The sequence below is a fragment of the Amblyomma americanum genome, chromosome 4, assembly GCF_052857255.1.
Source record: "Amblyomma americanum isolate KBUSLIRL-KWMA chromosome 4, ASM5285725v1, whole genome shotgun sequence".
Taxonomy (NCBI): Eukaryota; Metazoa; Arthropoda; class Arachnida; order Ixodida; family Ixodidae; genus Amblyomma; species Amblyomma americanum.
The window spans coordinates 69,754,406-69,774,563 of NC_135500.1; positions in this window are offsets into that span (position 1 = coordinate 69,754,406).

The following is a 20,158-nucleotide window of genomic DNA, read 5'->3' on the forward strand; positions in this document are numbered from 1 at the left end:
AAGGCGGCATTCTTGAACCCAAAACTAAGCATTAAGGGCCGAAAGGTGCCTGCTGTTGAGATGAAAGCGGAGTACCAACTCGCGCTTTCTGAAAGGGGAACTTTTCAATATCCCCGTACGAGATCGAGGGTGGAAATGAATTTCGCGCTGCTCACCCTTTCTATCCTTTCCTCTATGTTGGCAAGCGGGTATAGCTTATCCCTGCTAAGAGCATTCAGCTTTATATAATCCACGAAGGGACGAGCATTTTTCCCTGGGACCTTAACAAGAATCAGCTGTGAGGTATAGTCACTTGATGCTGGCTTTATAACCCCTAACTGTAGCATGCGCTGAATTTCATCGTCCATTTTCTCTTTTTGCTGCTGTGATACCCTGTAGGGTTTCGGGCCGCTTTTCAATTTGTTGACGCTGTCATCTATTTTGGTTTTTAGTTGTTTTTAGAACGGTACCCAGATAAAGGAATCCTGCGCTGTTCAAGCTAGGTATATTTAGCTTGCTTTTTCAAGTTTTAAAACTTTGTTGCTTGGCCTCACTGACGTAATAATTAAATTTTGGCGGTCTGTAATCATGATGGTATTAAAGAATTGTATGCAGGGGAAACATCCACATGGAAGCCCAGAGCTTTTTCCTTGTTGCTACTGCGCAATATTCATGAGCATTATGGAAGCAAGGGTGCGTGCAAGTTTTCCAGCAAGCTTCTTTTTATGTTGTATCTTAGGTTCTCTTTTGGGCCACTTTCCCTTCTTTTCTTCATCAAGCGGCCTCATGAAACACGGTACATAGCCTAACGATGCCCTTGATTATTTGTACATCCTTGCTAGTTCGTAGTCAGCCAAAGATTATTGCAAACCAATTTGTGCGTTGTTGAACACAGTTTATTGAAGCCCTGCATTAAACGAATAAGTGCCAAATATGTGGAGAATTTTTTACATTTCTGAAATATTCAACAAAAACTTTTCTAATACCTTGTGTTTGGCACATGATGGCCTCAGTTGCCTATGTGCCATAGAAACCAACACCACTACAACAAAAGGCAAAGGAGCTGATAAAAATATTTTAAGGATGAAAAAAATGTAAGGCATGTGAGCAAAAAATCTTTTTTTCAGGCATATTCAGCCATCTGTTGCCACGTGACGCGGACCTAATTTGTTTTTTTAACGGCAGTGGGATTTATTTCTAAGTTTAATTGGAACAATTTTTGTTTTACGCGAGAAAATAAATTTGCAATTTGTGTCCCTGCATTCAATCCCAGCATTGCTCGCTGCACGGGGCTCCAGGTGGATGCTCCTTTTATTTAGGTTTTGAAAGGTCCGCTTGCATGTTCATTCGCATTTTGTCACGTTCAACTCGAGCAAGATGTAAGTCCAGCATGCACCATTGAGAGAGACATAAATGCTCGATATGGTGAAACTTGCGTATTCCTCTTAATGGTAGTGCTCTGATGAACCGCCTAGTGAGTTCACCTTCCTTTTCTTTGATCATTTGTTGGAGCACTCAGAAGGCTACAACACACTTGATAGTTTTGTTCAACTATGTAAACCGCTCATAGAGCGGTATTTGTCCTTTGTATGGCCTGTGAATACTTTCTGTTGCTGCAAAAGGCCTCAGAGTCCTCCCATTGCCGTCACAAGCACTCTTAGCATGTGAAATGGTGAAAAATTGTATTCCACGGAAAAAAATGACATCATTTTCATGGCAGTAGCGGTTTTTATTTCTGAATGGTCAGACCGCAAAATGGGCTTACCGGCTTACTACTGCTTATGTTGAGGAACAATAGCAGTTCTGCCATCCGGCAACTCAATTTTAATTTTTGTAAATGTACCCTTGAGCGGGTTTCTGTAATGCCGAACCTGGCGGCATTAAAGCCCAGCACAACATTGTATTCGAGCAGTAGAGGGCTGGTTTTGTGTATATTTGAAGCCGGCGGCAAAATGTGTTGCAATGAGAAGGCACGGAGAAATCAGATGTTGAACGCAGGGACTCAACTTGCAATTTTTTTTCTCACCTAAAACAAAAATGCTCCGATTACACATCTAGAAATAAATGCCACAAACGGCATTGTGCAATTTCTTATCTTTAATAATTTAATTAAGATCACCTCATTACAGAATAGACTGCTGAATGTCTCAAAAAGTAAACTTTCTCAAATTTGTAATTCTTTTGCTGACATGCCTTATGCTTTTTGCCCTCTGAAACATATTTACCGCCTTCTTTGCCTTCTGGACAACATAGAAAAAATGTTGGAATAACAGCTGTGAGAACATTAAATTTAAGATATGATTTCAAAATTTCATATTTAGTACCTTCTTCCATGTTTTCTTTAGAGCAAAATAAGTTCAATTACACTGCATTTGGAAGCGCAGTACTTTTTATTTATATAGCAAAAAGTTTCAAAGTCACACGTAAGAATGTTCTTTTATAAATTTTTTGCAAGGCTAAGTTTGGTTACCACTTCGAAACTTGAGATGGCGGCCACGACAAAAAATTTTATTTTGCCAAAAGAAGCTAGGGTAATGTTTGTCGTAGTAATGCAATAATGCATTATATTTTTTAAAAGAAATTCAAGATGGTTGAGTACGAAGTCTCAATCAGTTAACATGGAAAGACCCATTGACATTTAAATGCCAACCGTGTGCTGGTTTGAAGGAGCTTTTAATATATTTTACTAGCTCGATTATTATTGGACTGCGAGTAGAATGCAATTTTTTCGGCTTGCATAATTGTAATGGTTCTATATCATTCTATTTACTTTGCCTCTTGTGTACAAATTTTTACTGCCCTGTAACTAAATTTTGGTGCAGGCATTCGCCCTATATACACACTGCTGCTCCTGAGCAGTACACTAAACTGGACCAGTGGAGTGGTATGGCTGTATGTACTTTTGATAAATTTTCGAGAAAATTTTATTCATTCATCTGGCTGCTTGGTGATTTCATGATGGATATGTAACGGCAGAAGAAATGCAGGTCTGTCCTAAGGATGAATGGGCCATTTGTTAACACCATTTTACAGTAGAGAAGTTTACACATATATTTATTCTATTTATACAGTTTGTATTTTTGTTCACTACATAGTGCATGTATGCCTTAAAGAAAGGAAACCAGGACTCATGGAGTAAAAAATCTGCCTGACTTACCTGTTTGTTGTGAACATTGTGATGCCAGAGCTAAAAATTGTGATTTCCGAATACACACGTTTATGTGTATGTATTTCTTGAAGAGTGGGCCCAAAAAGGAAACGTCTGCTTGGAACCCCTTGTGGTCGCTTTCCAGATCTAGACTTTATATCTTAAGAATGAGTGACAGTATTTTAGCCTTAGCAAAACAGCACGCTGGGTAACAGGACACCGGGACCACACAGATACAACGCTGAATAACAAGAGAGGAGTTTAAAGCTTTGCTCAAAATAAATACAGGAAGAATCATCCAAAATGCAGAGGAGGAAAGTCATGATGTCGTCATTTTGTCACATCTGTTGTTATTATTGATCCAGATAGCCCATTTCTTTTTTAGTTAACATTAAGACGATGACCTTACGCAGGTTCAACAATTATTATGTATGATGTACGTCTGGTAAATCTCGCGCATGATTTATTTCCTCATAATTTTACATTCTAGAAATTGTGGAATGCACACATAGTCCAACAAGTATCTTGCTACTATGCTGCCATGTCCAGTCTGTGTTACCGACATGTTCCACTAGATGCATGTTTGCACAACGACCTTAATTCCCAACGTATGACGCTCCTCATGACAAAGAGATTTTTACACAACGCCACTGTCGCATACTGTTAATTTGTCTCTGTGCTTCGTCTTACGCGGGGCTGTCTTTGAAGCACTTTTACAGGGCGTGTTGCATAGTAATTTCAGCTACTTTCTGCGGAAACAAATGAAGCCACTGCAAAAGAAATTCTACAAGCTGCAAAAGAAATTCAAGTGCCAAGCTTTGAAGAACGAAGCCCAAAAACTTGTGTGAAGTCAACAACTTGAGCAAACTAGGTCTGGCTGTGAAGAAGGGTGAGGGCCTCGGCCTTCTTTACGGCAGACACACAGAAGGATAACTGGTCTTTTGGCGTAATTGTCTCTGAACAAGAATTATAGCAGCAACCCATAGGGTGGTACCTGCAAGAATTGCTGTCCTTGCTCACCGTAGACCTTCTCCTGGCAAGGAAGCTATTATTGTATGTGTTTCTCTTGAACAGCTGTCCAGAAGTGTGTACTCCATTGTAATCATGGACTTACACTACACGCTGCCACATACTGCCTTCTTTGAGATGGTAAGAGAAGGTATTGATTCTATGAGAGCAGTACGATTCCACAACCAATGCGGATGGATTCCTAGAGTTGTTAACCATTTATTCGCCTTCTGCCTATGTAACGTTTAATTATGATCTCTACATTCAATGGCAAGGAGTATGCACCGGTTCCTGCGTTGCACCAATTCTCAGTGGGCTTCTGCTGACCTGCATGTTAAGATCGCCAACTAATAGAATCTTTTCGTAGCACGAATATGATGACGACCTTCCAATTTGTGTACAACTTCCTAGTAATCTACAAGCTAACCAAGAGCAATACAAGGATATTGTTGACATCTTTAAGAACTCAGAAGTTCTTGCCAACTTTGAGCTGACCAATGAAATGGCATTGGAGGTAAAGTTTATTTCTCGATGTACGACGGTGCATCGGAGAAGCCCAAATGAGCTTGTGTTATCTTCCGAAGTCAAAAAAATTGTGTAGCTACACACGCAATGAAAATGCCCAAAACAGGTTGTGCATTGACCGTCAGCAGGAAAGTGTTGAGGCCCAACTGACACGGTTACGTGAATCTAGTTTCCCAGTTCACATCATCTGCAGCCTTGGCTTCAAGGTAATGTAAGAAATTTGCCGATATACTCCAATGAGGCTACAGAAAAAGAACGGAAGTTAGCCGTCATTCCATATGTGCACGGTGTCAGCCACGCGCTAAAGAAAGTGGTCGGGTGGGCTGCTGTGAACTTAGTATGCAACGCACCTAGCAAAGGCGTTTCAAAGACCGCCCGGTGTAAGACGAAGCAAAGAGACAAATTCACAGCATCCGACAGTGACATGGTTTACAAAATCCCTTAGTCATGCAGAGCATCATGTGTTGGGAAAAAAGGCCGGCGTGTAAACATTCATCTAATGGAGCATTTCGGCAACACAGGATATGGCAGCAAGCAAGCAAGACACTTGTACAGTGAATGCATTCCGCGCTTTCGACGTTGTAAAATTCTGAGTAAATATAGTCGATAGCTCGTGCACGAGATATATGAGGCGTACATCATATATACGAATGCCTCAACGTGGGTAAGCACATCATCTCTAATGTTAATGAAAAATAAATTATCCAGTCACGGATACAATCCGTGATTATGTCTGGTTAAATAATCACGACAGATGTCACAAAATTACGATTCCATGAACTTCGTTTTCGGTATTTTGGATGATGCTTCCTGTATTTATGCGAGCAAAGCTATAAATTGCTCACTTGTTAGCGCTGTATATGTGTCATCTTGTCGGTGTCCTGTTACCCTGCGGGGTTTGCCAAGAATGCACCAACTGGCCCGGGGGCGTTCTGTGAAGTAGTTTAATTACGTCGCGCAAATTTTTCTTCATGCCTTTTGGGTTTACTGGCTGCGCACACGGAATAATGTTAACTTGGCACTGTTAGCTGCCTTTTAAGATATCCCATACTTGGTGTAATATTGAATGCATGCTTTTTGTTTCGTTCAAGCGGTCCTCTGTCATGGAAGGGGTTGCATGGCTGAATTTGACGCAGATACTATACTTTCTTCTGTCACAGTGAATGTTACATCTGACTTGCCGTTGTTGTGATTGTAAAGCATCATGAAGTGCGCTATATTCCCTCTGTTGTCGTGGTGTTTTGGGCCTTTTATAGTCAGTTCACTCTCCAGCAAGGCGAGTGTTCTGCACTTGATTATAGCAATTCATGCAGAATTAACTGCATCGCCTTACCACCTTCACTCCATTTCCTAACAATTAGCATTCTAGCTCCAACATTGTTTTTTAAGCGAAAAGCTTCACTAGGTTCGTCAACACCGGGCTTCCCGTGAGCCACAGTACCGATTTGCCACAGCTGCGTATGCACGAAACCTAGTGACGTCACGCGGAGCGCAGGTGGTCGCTGCTGCCGCAGCCGTCGTAGCGTCGTTGCGTCTTGCGTCCGAAACAAAGCTATAATCCCGCGTCGCGGCATATTTGAAGAATGAACAAACACTGCAAAGAATCGCGGCAATATGACAGTCTTCTATAATGTCCATTCTCTGTCTTTCCTGATGCTTTGTAGCATCCCTCACTTCATTACCCTGTATACATCTTATTTCTAATTTTGAGTAAACATAAGAAAGCAATTTTATGTCATGTAAAGGGGCACTTCATTCAAAATGTAGTGGTTATAAAGGCTACATTTTATTGCCGTCAAGATCTACACTTGAGAGCAATTTTCTTAAAAATATCAGATTACACAATACTGGTGCCAAAAATTGCATCAGTGGCATGACAAATATACACGTCAATGCTAGAAACTAAAGTTTCTAGCTCAGCCTGTGAAATTATGTTGCACTCTTGTAGACAAAAAAAATAATAGCCGATACTTTGATGTCATTATATGCTTTTAAGCTCTTAAATATATTGTAGAACTGTTAAGTGGTAAACCCAAATAAATTTTGTGACTTTACTGCATCTATATGGCCGCGAGTGGTAACCAACATTGAATTATTTACAATTTAGGCATGACCCGTGCTTGGAATTCCGTGATTCTTTGTGATTTTGTGTAGTTATGTCTTCCAGATGTACAGATTTAGATGTTGCACAATAGTTGGCTTGATACTGGTTGTCATTGTAGCCAGGATAGAAGTGTGGCTCCCTCTCTTTATATAAAACGCATTCTCAAACCTTTTTTTGTGAGATTGAACTGGGATACTGTAAAGTAGGGATGGGCACAGGACATGACAGCAAGGCATAGAGCATCATATAAGTGTACACTGTGCATACCACAGCTGTGTGAGCCGTGTAATGCTGCAGAACACTGTGTGTTTCAGAGTTCATTGCTTTAGAGCATTACAGCTTCATTTGGAGAAAAATTTCTGCACATATAGAGTCATTGACGTTAGTTTGCGGGTTGGCAGAAAAAAAATTACTATGCATGTCAGCACAGAGCAAAGCGTTACGAAGGGGAATGTTTGTTCCATCTGCTGGAACGATAGATGACTGGTTAGAAGGCGACGTAGAGATAGTACTTTTGCGAATCGCATTCTGTATATTTTTCTCCATGACTACAACATCATGAATATGGCACATCGGGATCCTGATAACTACAACATATGAATGCCAGTTTAAATGTTTCGTACGAGGGGATCGAATTAAAAAAGAAAATTACAAACTGGGGTTTAAATTAGCAAGCGGCGCATCGACAGTGAGGGCACGATTAATTTAGAACATATTTTTGTTTTTTAACACGCGTTACAGCTATCACACCTATGTTCTTGTATTTCGTACGTCTCCGTTGAAATAATACGGCCGTGGCAGAGATTACACCCGACATTTAATAAGCATTCGAACATAAAGCTATGCAATGGCCATCCTGCCGTGATGAGCGAGTTGATGCAAGATATGCTCAAGCTTATGTGAGCTCGCGTAGATCAGCAGAAGTGGGCCACATAGTTTATACGAGAAGTTCGGCACACGAGCTCGTATGCAACACATGCCCATATATGACTCGTATGCAGTGAGGGTGCACACATATGTGACACCCATGACTCGTATGCAGCACATATCAAGTCATACGAGAGACTTGTGACATATGCACACATATCAGCTCGTATGCAGCACATGAATCTCTTATGTCAAACAATCCACCTCGTATGCTATGCATATGAATCTCTTATGCCACACGTATGCACACGTATAACCTCGTATGCAGCGCATATGCATCTCTTATGCCACACGTATGACCTCGTAGCAACACGTATTAAATCATACGAGATCTTTTTATAGAGGCGTTGGCCTCAGGACAGAAGGGGTAAGTGTTATGTGTGGGCAGCATAACAGCCTTTACACAAAAATGGAAGCAGAAAATGCTCGACCGGTGCTAGTAAAGTGTGTGCCATTCCCAAGAGCTAGCTTGTAAGGAGGCAATCCATTTGCCACCCACCCACATTGGCTACTTCGTACTCGAAATTTTCAATTGGTGCGCACATGCTCCAAAAAGGCAACAAGAGTACAGAGAAACGTACGCCGCCATTAACTCGGGCGTTGTCCCGATTAAGCTGGTAGGTGTCTGTGCGACAAAATGGCTCATCATTGCATCTGCCTTGCAATCAATCGTGAATCTGTGGGCTGCACTGCAAACCCGCACTGAAGCATTGAAAAGTAAGGACAGCTGTTATGCAGCAATAGTACTAAACGAAATGTACACTGATCAGCAAAACTTACTTTTTCTCACATCTCTCATCCCTATCATTGATGAATTTGAGCGAATGAACAAACTCAGTGCGAGGCACCGGGCCCTGTCAGGTGAAAAGAGAAATTGATTGCTCTTGTGAAAACACTGATGGAAATCGTCATAATGCCTGGTTACGCCGAGCCAGACAACTCGGAATGGGAGCAGCACGTATTACATGTCAGGGCATGTGAGATGGGAGTTCTTTTCTTTAACTGCCACAAGAAGTCTTCTCTCAGCGACACTGATAAATGCTTTGTACTGGAAAGGTGCCGCAGCTATAATATAACGTGCGTTATAAGCATGCTGAAGCGGCCTCATGCGAACTTGAAGCTTCTGAGCGACCTTCAGCCTCTAGAACCAATAATCCTGAAGAAATACTCATGCGAATTTATTCAGCTTTCGTTCGGTGCCTTTATAGCCACCAATTCAATTTCTTCATTGGAATCCGAGTATCGCCTCCTTCAAACAAATGTCTAGGACCTGGGGGAGGGTTCTCCGTTCACTAATGGTTCTGGATAAATGTGGGAAACGTAAAAAATGCTGCTGGACAGCCGATGTTCTCACTCAAGTGTGAGCTGAATGTGTTCTTCTCCCCGCGGAGCGACTGTTGCTGTCTTTGTGCTCGCTGCTGTGCGGGGATCCATTAGAGGCGCTCACACCTCGACATTTGGCACAGCCGTTTTCTCTCTGGCTCTTTGTAAGCTGTCGTTGTGCGGCCCCCTCCTCGGCTTTGTTCGAATGCCTAGTTAGAGTAAAACGCACTGAGACGCACGGTTAGCTGCCTGCAGGAGGACAATGTCTTCCAAGCAGTGTCTGAGACACCAGAGCGGGCGCGCGGACCCCCCGTGGTTTCCAGGAGAGTCGCGCGAAGTGATTGCTTCGAGCGACACACTGCCCCGCCGACCAGATGCGCCGCAGACGAGCCGCGAAGGCTGAGAGCGCGGACGGCTGGTCGCGTGGTGCACCGAATGGGAGGTTTGCGCTCCCTGTATTTCGATTGTCGTTCTGTGTGTTTGTATCTGTGTGCCAAGCGGAAATGCGCGCGTCTTCATGAAATTTACGCGGTGCTCTCGAGTAGACAACCTCATGTGCACCGGGGTGCTATTGGCTGCTTTCGTTTTAAATAAATCGTTCTCATTGGCTTCGACAACAGCATTTCCAATTGGTTACTGAAAGTGTCCCCAGGGTCCTGGGGAAACGTATTTAAACCTATTTAAGAGGGGGTTTTGGCGCGAAGAAGAGTGAGGAACGGCTGCGGTCCTCCTGCTCGGGACCTATGCTCGGAAGATGTCGCGCTCCCCTTGGTATTACTGACTGCGTTATTATTTACTCTTAGACCGTTTGTATCAGTTTGTTCAGTTTAAATGATGTTTTGGACCAATTTTAAATATATCAAGTTAATTCATGTTACCCATCGACACCTGCTGGTCAACTTCTTCGAGGCGGAAGAGCCACCGTTCCGTCCCGACGTACGCTGCGTTACACTGCAGTGGATGCCGAGATGGCTTTTTACAGTATTATGCACATTGTTATTGTCCTCCTTCAACAGGTCATTGAGGCATCTCCCCGTCTGACCCACATAAAGTTTTCCACATGACAAGGGAATGGCGTAAAATACACCTTCTGCACAGGAGACGAATTCTTTGTTTGATGTCGCACTTTCTAGGGACAAAACCGCTCTTAACAGTTTTGCACATCTTCCCAAGCTTATCGGAGCCGAAAAATTAACTTTGACACGCGCTTTATTTGCTAACTCTTTTAGTTCGTGGGAGAAATGATGAATGTAAGGCACAACTGTGTTTTTTATTTTTATTTTCGCACAAATGAATCTACTCGTACCCCTTTTCTGGTTTCGGTCAAACTACTGAGAACCGATTTTGACACTGACCCTAGCAGCGGCTTGGGATAACCAGCCTTTTCGAGCCGATCCGTTTGGTGGAAGAAGCTGTTTTGCATGGTGTTGGGCGCGCGGCCTTACCGCATCCGAACGTAGCCGGAAGAAACAGCCGCCGCGGTTTTGTGCTTGTACGCGCAGGCGATTCGGCGCGCCCAAAAAACAGCCGGCACTTTGTGTTTCTGTGTGCGTGCTTGCCGCTCAGCGGCGACGGACGAGAGACCACCCCCGAACAGCTGTTACGGGGCATCGTCCGATAAGACCAAGGTCTGCGCGCCGCCTCGGTAACGACGGGAACCAGCTCAAGATGCCTTCCCAGGGAGCCAACCGAAGGGAGCAGCGGGGAAGCAAGTACGAGAGAGGGCAAGCTGGAGAGGAGGACCGGGAAGGACCGGGAGACGACCAAGAAGGACTGGAGGGACGGGTCGTGGAGGCCGAGACGAGAGGCCGCATCCCGACGGCAGTGTGGTGTCACCGCAATTGTGAATAGGAGTCAATAAATTCGGCACTTTATAATCTGAAGTCTTCATGTGGTCTGGCTGAATAGGGAAAAGAAGATAAAGGAGTGAAGGGAGGAGAGGAACCTGCCTGACTGGCGCAGTCGACATGATCTCCCAACAGGAAGCGGACCGGCCGTGAAACTCATCAAGACGGCAACAAAGGACCCAGGGCTGAGCGACCATCTCGGGCGTGGGCCAGCAGGCCAAGCCATCTCCTACAGTGAAGCAGGTTGGTGTCATGTAGGTCCTTCCGCTGGGCACTGTGACAGTCATGTGCGCGGGGAGGACGGGAACAGACCAGTAGGAGGGAGGCAGATGGAGCTGGTTGCGAACGCCGAGGTAGCACGCGTAAGCGGAGAGTCAGTGTCGCCTTTCTCCGATGAGATAGCATTGTTAAAATTAAAATTGAAAATTTCAGAAGTAGAATTGGCAACTGAAATATTACGGTACGAGAGAGAGGTCGGGGAGGCGGTGGACGGTGTAAAACAAGAGTTGGTGCGTCCGGAGAATGGGGCGGGCACGCGGAGCATTTCGAGGTATGCCAGAGTGCGGTAGAGGCAGTCCGCAGACAGGAAGGCTCGAGTGGCGGCACTGAGGTCGCAATTGTGAGAGAGGAGGTAGGCCAGAGAGCGATAGTGGAAAGCTCGAGTGGTGACAAGGCTGCCGCGAAAGAGAAACAGGAGGCAGGTGTCAACGTGTAAGAGGAACGCTCTGATGATTTCAAGGAAACTGATGAGAGGTTTGGCAGTGGAACTCTCTCTGCTAAAGCGAGCAGGCTAGTATCCGGGGATAATGCGGTCATCGAGGATGTCAGACCTCCGGAGCGGTGGGCAGGGGCAACCGCCGTGTCAGAAGTGGTGACTGCACTGAAGGAGGATAGTGACAACAAAGAGGAGAGCGCAGACGCAGCTGCGGCTGTAACGGTCACCGCAGTAGACCAGACCGGTAGCGCTGATGCTGAAATAGGGTACCGCAGGCATACGAATGCCCCTGAGCGCGAAAGGCCCAGGCGCGAGCAAACTGGCGGCGCTACGTCGAGGGAGACTGGCGAACGCGCGACAGTGCGCGCTCATGATGCGGTAGCAGGTGAAATTTTGTTTGGCATTGGAGACGAGATTGCGGGTAAACCGTGCGTGCGAATTGCGTCACGGGAGTCGCAACAAGTGAAAACGACGCGGCAGGCGAATGAGCCTGACTGCGCAAGTCACCAGGGTGGCAGAAAAACTCAGCTGCGCTTCGCAGAAAGATCGAAGGGGGGAACGCGCGGTCAAAATTGTAACTCGTGTCAGATGGCGCCCTGTCAGAGGCCGCACGACAGGGGACGGCCAATTGCACTAATCGTCAGGAGGTACGCGCCGTGGCAGATGACCGGTAAGGGCCGTTGTACGATCGTTTCGGAGCGCCTTCCGCCAGGTCCGCTTCGCGAGCGGTCCGCCAGTTTTCGGCCGCCATGCGGACGTGAGGCGGAAAGGTGTTGTACGATCACTTTGGCGCTTGCGAGCGAGGCGGATGGTCCCAGCATTCCGATTGGCGCGCCCGGCAGTGCCTGCCGTCTAATCGCGTGCGGCGGTACAGGCTTGTAGAAAAACACGGAGATATCTTGCAGTAGGAATAGCCCGTATTAATTGGGGCGTACTCGGGACATCCGTTCCGTCAACGCTTTTTTTGCCGCAGGATTTTCGTCGAAGGTACTTACAATTGTTTTCGGCTGTGATATGTGTGGGGAACGACATGTGGACCATTTATATCCGAGACCGAAAAACGCGTCACATCGCGATCGCAAACTCCCCCTCGTTCGATCGCGATGTTTTCACATGTAAGGGTCGACAATTTGCCAAAATAACAGAAGGCTGCCCCCTCTGAAAGTTAGGCTACCCTCAGGATTTCAGAATAACGACGCTCTAGTGCTGTTTGTTTAAGTTCATAACAAGCTCTGGGATAGATGAATCTCCAAAAAAGTATCCTTACTGAGTATTGTTGGCCAATTCCAAGGTGCTGGTTGAAGTGATAACTACGATACAAGCAAATTTCAGTCGCCTGCTGCTGCTGCTGCTGCTTCGTGCGGCTCAGTTTGCACAGTTGTTGTCATTGTAATATGTAAACAACCTCACCCCACCCCCAACTACCTACAGCCAGCTGACTGCTAATGCAAAAGACATGCTTATCTATTCAATATATAAGTTGTGTGTGTGTGTGCCTGAATTGTGTATGCATTAAAAATTCGCATTTTAGCACACTGCTGTCAAACACAAATGCACATGAGAAATGACTTTTCCAGTTGTTTGGAACAGGTTTAATCAGTTCTAATTAAAGAAGTTCTACATTTTACAGAACAGCGACAATGTAACGATAGTGACTTATTTTTTTGTTTTTAAGTCCATTATTAAAGCCAAAATAGAAATAGCACTGTGTGGCTGCAAAGGGGGTTCGACATGCATCACTTGGCTGTAGTGCAAGGCGCTTTGTTCTCCACAAAGACAGCGGGCCATCAGGTAGTCTTTTAGCATATCTTCATGAGCTGATATTGCCATTGCACAAGTCAGACTACAGCATTGAAAACAAGTATGGGAAGTTCTGCTGAAAACCATGTCATTGTTGCCATGTACAAAATAAGCTGGCATATACTCTGTGCAACTCCAAATCATTCTCAAATGTCGCTGTGAGTGGAAAACAATGTGGGTGCCTTTGTACTGCATAAAAGTCTACACATGTCTTTCTATTACTATAAACATAATGAGATGTGGGAGCCAGTAAAGTGGATTACAGGCAGAGGAAATGCAAGAACCATTATGGACGGTTTACATTGCAATGGCTCCTGGCTTAGGCTGGGAAACAATACTCTGTACAGTCATGATAACAGGATACAATTACCCTATAATCTGCTTATCTCGAGCAAACACCAGCATCTCAAGCAGACTTTGTAAACTTGGATTTCCAGAATGAGGTCTATGATGTTGCACAATAAAATGCAAGAAAAATTGAGCCATTTAAGTATGTGACAGGCATATATGCGTATGTTCTCTGATACAAATATTAGTAAAATGTAGACTGATTGAACGTAAAGGTGACCAGTTAACAATCTAGCTATCAAAAGTGAGCATTGCTTACTGTTAACTGATTTTTATACCACTCAACATGTGTTGAATTTTCGAGTTTGCTATTAGTTGCCGACTATAAACATTTTCAGCAAAATATACCTATTTCACTGCCAGTCTGGCTTTCAAAAAAGAAATTAATTGAGCCACGGATAGGCAACACAAACTTGGAAACGACCAATTTGAAGTTAGGCCGAAGAAAGCCGAAAAAAACAGAAAAGCATTGATGACTTTTGTCTTTACTGGTGTCTCTTTGCTGCAAATTGAAGTTGACGGCTTTTGTGGTCAAGATGAACCAACAGCCCTGTTAACACTATCCTGAATATATAAAAGTCACATGCATAAACATGCACTCGTAGCATACTCACTGAGCCACGTTATGAAGGCTGTGTGTTGCTTAGCTCAGGAGACGATAAGAGAGAGAAACCAAGAAAAATCTGACACAGATAGGCACAATAATGCATGCTTAGCTTTTGAGTGCACAGGTTCAGTTGGCTAGACCTAGCTTGTGCATAGTGTGCAAGTTAGCGTAAATTCAACTGTATGCCATCCGACAAAACTATTGTGTAAAGGTGCCTCAATATTGCTTTAAATAGATTGTGAGGAAGGTCTTACGAATAAGAGAACATTGCATTGGCTTGCCGAACTCAGCAAGTGACTAAGCATTTCATTAGAACAATTTATTTTAACATTTATTATACCTAAACAGTACTAAATGATTATTCTTGAGTGGTCAGCTTTGTGTAGAAGTAATCAACCATTAGCATCCAAGCACAGCCATACGGCTACAAAAAAGCTTTGTAGCTCTTCTTTGTGGCCTTATGGCTGAACTTTGGTGAATGTCAGTGAGTAATTACTTGCTTATTACAAATATTCTCTGCCTTGAGGGAATTACTTTAATTAGTGGACGAGCATCATTATTTATTGCGTGCATTTCTGCAGTGACTAGCTCAAGAGACAAGAGGTTAGTAAGCCTTGTGAGGTGGAAGGCCATTCCAGCCTTTAGTGGCAAAAACAAAAATCTATCTTGAAATGCAGTGGCATGACCTAACTAGGCACAACAGTACTAGTGCGGCTAGTGCAGAAAGAAACATGAGTCAGAACAGATTAGCTGGTTATGTGACGGTAAAGAGTTAAAAAACCCTGCAGTTTCTGCACGACATGAAGAAATTTGAAGATTCACCTTTGGTGCTGTGAATCTGGAGCTTCAACAATAGTCTCAGAAAATAAAACAAGGCCTCAGGTCTGAACTCATTCTAGGATTTTAGTTAAGTACGGTTTGTGCCATGCACCATTAGAACGCCCAAGGTGATGCCACACAGAGGATCTGGACGCAAGTAACTTGGAAGACGGCAATGCTAAGTACATGTTATGGTGTAAATATCCTAGGCTGTGGGAGGGCGTACAAGCATTATGAGGTGAGACCATGCGAGCCATGTGAATGGCTTAGCGTTTCAACCAGTATCCAGTGAATATGCCTGTCTCGGTAAGGCCTTATAAGTAGGCAAAATGTAGTTTTGCTAAAGGTAAAAAAAAATATGAGTGCATTCTTAGTAACATTAGCAAACAGGCCATTCTAGAGCATGCAAAATGTTGTTTTGGAGAACTAAAACATGGGTATTGATTGCAAGATGGCAGATCCCTTAATATAGCCATCAGTGAAGGCGTGTAACAAAACACTGAAAGGAAAGCCATAATGTAGGTAGTAAAAAGCTAAGGCTCAAGAGCAATGCCTTGGAGGACATCCAAGACTGCAGGAAAAGGGAGGATGCTTAAGAATTGGAGAGAGAAATCTGCCGACGGCTGGCTTGGATCCAGTTTAGAGCTATTGGATACAAGTTAAAGCACGATAAAAAAAGCCATACATAAATAAGCGAATCACATGCTTTTTCAAAGCCAAGAAGAAAAGCATCGAGGGGGATATTGCAGTCAAGGTGCATGTCGTGAAGAACAAGAGCAAGTTGGCTATTGCGGTAATGTTTTCCAAAAGTTTGCCAATTTGGATGAAACAACTTAACGGGCCAAAACAATCTAGCAGGGCAAGAGTACAAAATGTGTTTGGTGATTTGCAGCACATGCCAATGGCATAAATAGGGCCATAGGTGCTCGGAAATGACGGGTAAGAAACAAAGAGGGGCCGAACTATAATGAGGCAGGAAGGTATCTGCAGAGTATGCACTAGATATGCGTACACTGTGCTTCCTGTTCTGTTAATGTTTTCCACAAATTTCACAAAACTTTTTACGAGTGTACTGTCGGGTGAGCCGGCGGTAAGTTTGCATGTTGAAACTGCGCTAAGGGATGAGGACAACAGAGCAAGAATTGTTACTATGTGCAGTGGTGCTGTTTTCCGTCGACTATGTTCCTAACATACCTTTACCAGCTCTACAGGGCTCATTTTGCAGTTTGCTGTTTTAAGTGGTGTCAGGTAAAGCCAATCGCTATTCTTCAACCAACAAATTGCTGTGCCATACAACACATCCCTCTAATCATCTTCATAATTTGCAAGATAAGTGTACTTCTATAGTCTCGTATTCAAAATAACACAGATTAATTGCTTGTGTCAACATCAGAACTAAAAAACTAACCATACTTTCACATATACAGCCATTCCTCATTAGTGCCACCCTCGTTAATATGGACTCAAACTATTAGCAGTGTTTCTGGGGAAAAAATTTTGTACAATGCACTTACGCTTTGCTAACATAGAAACTGGCTGATCAGAGTGGACAGAGTGAAAATGCGTACGGCCCATTGTCGCATGTGTTCTTGTCCCATTAATGTTCAGAGGGGAAAGACTTAAAACTTTGGATTTGAGCAGATAAATCGAACGCTGCCTGAATCATGTACCTTTCTTGCACACTGGAATTGCCATCACAATGCTTCCCCACTGTCTGCACAGACTGTTATGCTAACCCGTGGACTACCAGGCACACTGAATTCTAACCAGCTCATACACTTTCTGGTTGCCAATGAGCTTCTCTTTCTAGTGTAAAAATCACTGTCAGGGCTCGGCGACTCACATCCTGGCTTGGATTGCTCATTGCACAAAATGAAATAACCTGCTTAAAATTAAAACAACAGAATCGCTTGCTTATATTATAACCTCACATATGCCTCCCCGCAGCCCGCAATGCTAGGTTAACACCTTTTAAACTGAGTACACCGCTGAAGAAAAGAAAAATGCAACACTCCTGATTCAGGCATGCACAGCGGGCAAGAACAGAACTAGGCGCCGGTGCAAAGCGGGGAATCTGCTAGTGCAAGCAACAACAGTCATTTCATTCAAGTAAAGGAACGGGTTCAAATTAAATGTGATCTTTTCCTTGGCAGGTCAACGGTTCCATTGATACTACAGGACTCTCAGAAACAGGGCAACGTCGGTATTGCAGAACCAACCACCATGCAACAATGCTTAGCACATTTCATAGAACTGAAACAAGCCTTGTTATTGTAGCTTTGAATCTGTGCAGGAATGGCACTGTCGTGACCACACAAATGTAAAAGGATAAGAGGGCCAGGAAACCTAGCCGATCACTGGGCAAGGTGCAAATATGCGTCTATATGTTAGCAAAAAAATTTTTGTTAGTGTAAAATGTAAGGAGGATTAAGGAAATCTGGGAAGCGTTCTACACTGTCGATACACAGCTGATTGTGCTCGCCATCGCCGTCACTCAGCAGACAAGTAAACACGTCCGTAGCAATAGTCACAGGAAAATGAAGGTAGCAGGGTGCATGTGCATTCTGACATCACCTTCTCAAGGCTTCGAAATTGAGTTGTTAAACAAACTGATGCGGCTGTCCCAGGGAGTGCTGCTGAATAACCGCTTAACACCAGCAAAGCAGAGTTCACGAGCTGCTCTGCAACAATAGCATTGTACATCCACTTTCGTACAGCTGATCTCCTGATCGAAAGGGACCGTGAGCAAAATCAACAACAGTGTCATGGTTCATGAGGCGCTTCAAGATCACCAAATTTTTCTGATTACAGTGAAAACGCGCTCTCGCAGTCGTCCGTCCGTCAGGTCCCGGTCACCGCGCGTAATCCGAAGAGCACTGAGACAAGCCGACGCACCGTACGGCTCTCAACTGTCTAACAAGGATACCGCAGCACTACCTTGTGTCAGTGGTGAATCAAAGGCCACACGCAACGTTTTCAAAGGTTATAGCAGCCCACCAGCCGTCCACCCATCACAGTTCACCCCGGCAGCCCGCCCTTCCTCTGCGCTGTGGTCTCTGCGGGAGCCATGCGTGCGCCTTACAATTCCGGGCATAACGAAAAAATCGAACTTATCGACACCAGCCAATAAACATTTGACACTCTGCTTACTCCACGCCGCATATAGTGACCGCACTCATGTGTATGCAGATGGTTCGGTCTCAGGTACAAGTTCAACCTACGCCGTGGTCATTCCTACGAAACATACCAGTATTATCCAGCAAACTTCGCATCCGACAACCTCCACCGGGTCAGAATTGGCCGCTATTCGTGCGGCTGTGCAGTACATCGGTGCAGAAACACCCCACAAATGGGCTGTGTTCTGTGACTCAAAAGCAGCCTTACAGTGTCTTAATTCTGCTTTACGCCATGGCGATCACGATCAACTCGTAGCTGAATTAAGACATCTCCAACACCAGGCGCAGCACCAGTGTCATGGCATCGTCTTCCAGTGGATACCGGGACACTATGGCATTGTTGGAAACGACGCAGCCGACGCTGCAGCTCGAGCGGCTCACGGCAGTGCCAACATTGTCCAGATACTGTTGACAAGAGCCGACGCAGCAAGACATCTGCGAATGCTTGGCCGAAGAGACCTTTTAGCGTCATGGTCCTCTACTAGCAACTCCACATGCCGTCTGCACCACCTAGACCCCTTCCTCCAACTCAGTCCTCCGTGTGGCCTCACTCGCTGCGATGCTACGCTGTTGTGTCGCCTGTGGCTGGGAGTGGCGTTCACAAATGCCTACTCCCACTTAATCGCAATGGCAGACTCTCCTGCGTGTGAGGTCTGTGGGTGCGACGAGACTATAGAACACCTTCTTTGTACCTGCCCTCGGTTTCAGCGTGAGCGTACACACCTGGCTGCAACACTCCGCCGTATTTAGATCCTCGGCCCCTAACTAAAGTAAGGGTCCTTGGAGTAAGCCTTCATCGCAAAGGACACCTTTGAAGGCACTTGTCAAGTTCTTGAAGGACTCAGGACTGAGTGCGAGATTGTGAACTATCAGTGTGTGCCCTGTGTACCCTTTAAGTAACGGCCAGCGGACATGTGGAAAAGTTATCATCTCCCTTTGTTCTCTCCCCTTTCTATCTCTCCCTCCGTTCCCCTTCCCACGTGTAGGGTAGCATACCGGGGGCTGCCTAGTTAACCTCCCTGCCTTTCTCTCTTTCTGTCCTCAAGCACAAACTGAAGAATGCTCCTGCAGACTTGAAATTTTTAGCTTATTCTTCATTATTCAGACCCAAGTTAGAATACGCTTTCATTGTGTGGGGCCCATTAACTAAAACTAACATTCAAACACTTAAATGATCCAGCGCAAGGCCATTCGATTCATCTTTTCAAAACACCGTGTAAACCGTATACACCGAACACCGTATCACACCGAATTAAAACATTGCAAGTGAGACGTAAAATTCTCAGATTAAATTATTTTTCCTTCTAAAACATAAAAAGTTGCCATAGGGCACGGATCCCTACATCAACCCATTTTCCGTTCCACGACCAACAAGACATCGCCAATGTGATTCACTAACTCCATTCACCGCCAGAACTAACCTATTTAAATACTCCTTCTTCCCTCGTACCGTTACTGGATGGAATGCTTTACCTTTAACAGCACTACGTGACATAGAATCTATTGAAGAAATAGAAGATTGACGCCATCTAACTTATTTTGGATTGTGTTTCGAATTTTCTTTAGTGGTTTTGTGTATATTCATGTTGCATTGTATTGCCCCTCCTGCTAGGGCCCAAGAGGGCCTGTAGTAGTTTGTAAATAAATAAATAAATAAATAAGTAAATTCTCTTCAGTAATCTTTGAGATCCAATAGGCACTCACACATATGCCGGCTTGAAAACTCCTGGTAAAGATAATAGAATTTTAACGGGCCATTTTGTGGCCTATATAAGCGCGATCAAGTTGATTTAAGATTTTGTTCTTGCTACGTTAACTGAATTCGAGATCTG